The sequence below is a fragment of the Myotis davidii genome, unplaced genomic scaffold (genome assembly GCF_000327345.1).
Source record: "Myotis davidii unplaced genomic scaffold, ASM32734v1 scaffold448, whole genome shotgun sequence".
Lineage (NCBI taxonomy): Eukaryota > Metazoa > Chordata > Mammalia > Chiroptera > Vespertilionidae > Myotis > Myotis davidii.
In genome coordinates, this window is record NW_006383009.1 from 890,194 (window position 1) to 894,574 (window position 4,381).

The 4,381-nt window shown below is 53.3% G+C and overlaps 1 long non-coding RNA gene across 1 annotated transcript; it reads right to left on the minus strand.

Annotated features, from left to right (window-relative positions):
• Nucleotides 1–2,792: 2,792 nt before the first annotated feature.
• LOC107181586 lies at nucleotides 2,793–4,365 on the minus strand. Its single transcript, XR_001512245.1, has 2 exons — nucleotides 4,106–4,365; nucleotides 2,793–3,967 (listed from the first exon to the last, which is right to left on the minus strand). It is a non-coding gene; the product is annotated as an uncharacterized LOC107181586 (long non-coding RNA).
• Between the last annotated feature and the right edge of the window lie 16 nt (nucleotides 4,366–4,381).

The window sequence follows — 4,381 nt, forward strand, 5'->3', positions numbered from 1 at the left end:
ATTGGCATGCTTTTAAACTACCACAACTTTGTAACTTCTTACCTATGTGGATCAGGACTTTTCCTGATACTGTGCAACCAAATGCAATAATAAATTAGATCCTCCACTTGACAAAAGGGGAACTGTCATATATAACCCCTGACCTAAATTTCTTCTGTTCATCAAAACTTACTTTAAAAAAATGTATTTTTATTGATTTCAGAGAAGAAGTGAGAGGGAGAGAGAGATAGAAACATCAGTGTTGACAGAGAATCACTGATTGGCTGACTCCTGCATGCCCCCTCCTGGGGATTGTGCCTGCAACCCAGGCATGTACCCTGGCCAGAAATCAAACCATGACCTCCTGGTTCATAGGTTGACGCTCAATCGGAATCATCAGTTGGTTGCCTCCTGCATGCCTCACACTGGGAATTGAGCAACAAAGCAAGCTGAGGCAGTATTTAATCACAGCTCACTGGGAAATGCTTGTGGTCGGGCTGACTGGTATGTGCCCTTGACCAGAATCAAACCCAGGACCCTTCAGTCCCTAGGCTGACGCTATATCCATGGAGCCAAACCGGCTAGGGCAGTGGTTGGCAAACTGCGGCTCGGAAAACCGTGGCTTGAGAGCCACATGCGGCTCTTTGGCCCCTTGAGGGTGACTCTTCCACAAAATACCAGCTCTTCCTCAAAATTACTTTTTATTGATCATAGCTTCTTCGTTCTCATTGATTTTCATAGTAATCTGTATATATAAAAGCCTAAGTGACCTGCTGACTGGCCAACCGAATGGCTGGTCAGCCGGTCACTATGACGTGCACTGACCACCAGGGGACAGCCGCTCGATGCACAGGGTAGGGCTCCCTCCTATCTGGATCAGGCCTGCAGGGATCGGGCTGAAACCAGCTATCCGACATCCCCCAAGGGTCCTGGATTGTGAGAGGGCACAGGACAAGCTGAGGGCTTCTAGTTGACTATAAAATTCAACTTATAAATGTACTTTGAATAGTAGTAGTAAGATCTAATTTTTTTTAAGGGTTGTTACTAAAAGGGCTTGGAAACCACTGGTGAAATAACTACCAAGGTTTTGCATCTGTTTGTACATGCGTGTGTCCATGTGTATTTTGGGGAGGAGGCACTGAGAGATTCTCCCTAAGCTTTTGTTTTAGGGACAGAGCCGCCAAGTTGCTCTGAGTCTCAGGAACTTAAATCCTTTGGGATGCACTATCCAGTCAGCCCCACCATGAGCCTTTCCCAGTGAGCTGTGATTAAATACTGCCTCAGCTTGCTTTGTTGCTCCACAGTCTGGGAGCTGGGTGTACACAGCGGCGCTGGCCTCTCCACCACTGTCCCTCTGCTGGAACAGGTAAGCCCTCCACCGTTCACTGATGCCTCACGGAAGTGCGTGTGTGGAGACCATCCCTCTCTCTGTTCCTCGTCTGGCCTCTCCGCTGCCCCTTGAGGGACAAGTGTCTATATTGGGAAAGTCCTGGGTTAGCAGTCAAGAAACTCAGACGTTTGTCTCCATTCTCTACTCAGTTGCATGTCGCTTCAGGCCATAGATGAAATGTCTCTATTTCACAATTTTCTCCTAAACTAAGTGGATTAAAATGATCTGTTGCCCTCACGGGTTTGTTGAGAGGATAAAACAATGTTGTGGCCGAGACCGGTTTGGCTCAGTGGATAGAGCGTCGGCCTGCGGACTGAAGGGTCCCAGGTTCGATTCCGGTCAAGGGCATGTACCTGGGTTGCGGGCACATCCCCAGTGGGAGATGTGCAGGAGGCAGCTGCTCAATGTTTCTCTCTCATCGATGTTTCTAACTCTCTATCTCTCTCCCTTCCTCTCTGTAAAAAAAAATCAATAAAATATATATATTAAAAAAAAAAACAATGTTGTGGACATAACAGAACTTCAGCAACTTAAAATCATCATTCACATTTGAATGATTCTTACCCACTTTGCTTTTGTTTCAACCCAAGGGGCTAGAAACTCATCCTGGGGTGGGAGACTGGATTCAGGTCCCAGCTGCAGTCTTAGGTTCACACTGGGTCCCCCTCCACCTCCCCTGATCCTTCTGATCGAGTGAACGCCGCTTTACACGCCCACGCATGGGCTCTGTTCCAGCCAGGTGAGGCAGCCCCTCCCCTCCGAGTCCCCATACCAAAGTCCTCCCTCTGAGCTTCCAATCAAACCTTCACCCCTTCACCCACTTCGATGCCCAGTTCCCGGTCTGCTCCCCCTGGAATGCTTTGTCAAGTCAACCAAGACCAAAGGACTGTACCCTTCTCCTCGGCCTCCGCTACCCTTGCTCCTGCTAGAGTTCAGCCATCGTGTCTCCATTCCTTAGTGTCCTCAGCCTGGTCCTTGATAGTCAGCTCACTGCCTACTCATTTCCTGTCGACCTTTGCTGTGTGTTTGGTCTCTCGCTGAACTGTCATATCTCAGACGCTGGAGGGGGCAGTCATGTCAGATATCGATGAGCTCGCCGGTGCAGGGGAGCACTTAGGGCTTCGGTGGAGGACGCAGCAGCCTTTCCTCCTTGCTGGCTCTCCTCTCAGGCTCTGGAGTATGTTTCTGCCTTTCCATCCACCGTCACCATCACACAGCCCCGAAGGGGAGGTGGCAGCTGGGAGCCTGCTGGACCAGCCCCTGCTCTTATGGCCCAGGTGGGGAAGGACAGTGTGTGTGTCATCGCTCTACCTCCTCCAACCCTGTATGCCCCCCATTTGAACCTTCACTCCCATGACTTCGCTCAGCCTGGCATCACCCGCACCTCTCACCCGGACCTGGTGGCTCATAAAGAACAAGTAAATTTGGGGACCCAATGCAACCTTTTAATTCCAAGCAGAGTTCCCCTCCCCCAGTATCATCTCACACATACACACAGCGGAAAGGGATGCCAGGGTCTGGGCAGGAACAAAACCCAGACCTGGGCAAAAAATATATATATATAATTATATACACATATGTATTTGTAGAGAAGAAAAGCTGGGAATGTGATTAGGTAGGGCAGAGACTTGGGTGAGGAAAGCAGCTGGGGTGCCCCAATAAATTACATTCTTTAGAGAGCATGGTGGGGGATGCATGGGTATGGGTGGGACCTGGTGGCCTGGCCTCTTGTTCCCATCCGAGGGAGCCTGAAGGCCTGGTCCTGCCTAGGATCCTGGTGTCAGAAGGTAGGAGTCTAGCTCACTGTGCCTGGAGGCTGATGGGGGCCTGGCGTCTGGTATAGGCGACATCTCCACTCTAAGCCAAGGCTTCTGGGGAAGCCACAGAGCTGAGCATGAGGCTTCAAAGCATAGGATGTGCAAGAAGGTCAGAGGGTAATCTGGAGGCAGGGCAGCCTCCCTGCTGGAGTCAGAGGCGGGAGGCCCAGGTGCAGGGGGAGCCTCCTCAGTGAGGCGAGGAGGAGTGCTGGGCAGATGGGGTCCTGGAGCTGTGCCTGCCTGCCTGCTGCTTCCTGCCTCACCTCCTCCGCAGGCTGAGCGCTCTACCCGCCCACTGATCCAGACATCAACCGGTCTGCACCACGTGCCATGTCCAGGTCGCCTCACTCCCTCTTCTGGGACCTCTCTTCATGGGGTGGGGGCAGGGAGAGGGTGCAGACATTAACTCTGAGTGCTGGGGTCCAGCCTGGGTTTGCCCTGTGCAGTGAGGACGAGGGAGGAGGGGAGGCCCCTGGCTCATTATGGGAAGAAGGTCCATGTCCCACAGCCCAGCACTGAGAGAAGGCCGGGCTCCCCTTGACCTAGCAATGCAGCCAACCCCACCTCTGCCACCTCTGTGCCCCCCGCAAGAGATGATGCTTTAGGGTCCAGTGACCCAGCTCCAGAGAGCCGCAGGGGTGAGGGTGAGTCAGGAAGTGTGGGGTGGTCAGAAGAGGGAAGCCTTCTTCTTGAGCTCATTCCGCTTCCACAGAGCCAGCTTGCTAAACTCTTCGGGAGACATGGCGAACACCCTGGAGAAGTCCTCGGCTGACAGATGCCTCTGCAGAGGACAGACCAAGGCCGCTTAGGGAGAGGAGGGCGGGCTGGGCTGAGTGACCAAGGGGGCAGGTCCTCCCCACCAGGAGGGGAGGCTGCCCGATGGAGCCCCTGCACCCACCAGCGCCTCTCCCCTGCATACCTCCAGCCTCATCCGATCCACACCTGGAGGCAACTTGGTTCGCCCTTTATTGGTCACCACCAGCATTTCGTAGGGATAGATCTGGGGGGCAGGGCAGGGGGCAGTCTTAGGCTCATAGTGTTCCCTGTTGCTGTCACCCCTCAACTCCCCAGGCCCCCTTATCAGCCTGCAGGGCCATTGGGTTCATGCCATGTTGCCATCCAGCGCCCCCAGCTTCCCCGTCAGCAACTCCGGGAGGATCCCATAGCGCATTCACTTGCCTGGCTTCTCCCCCCG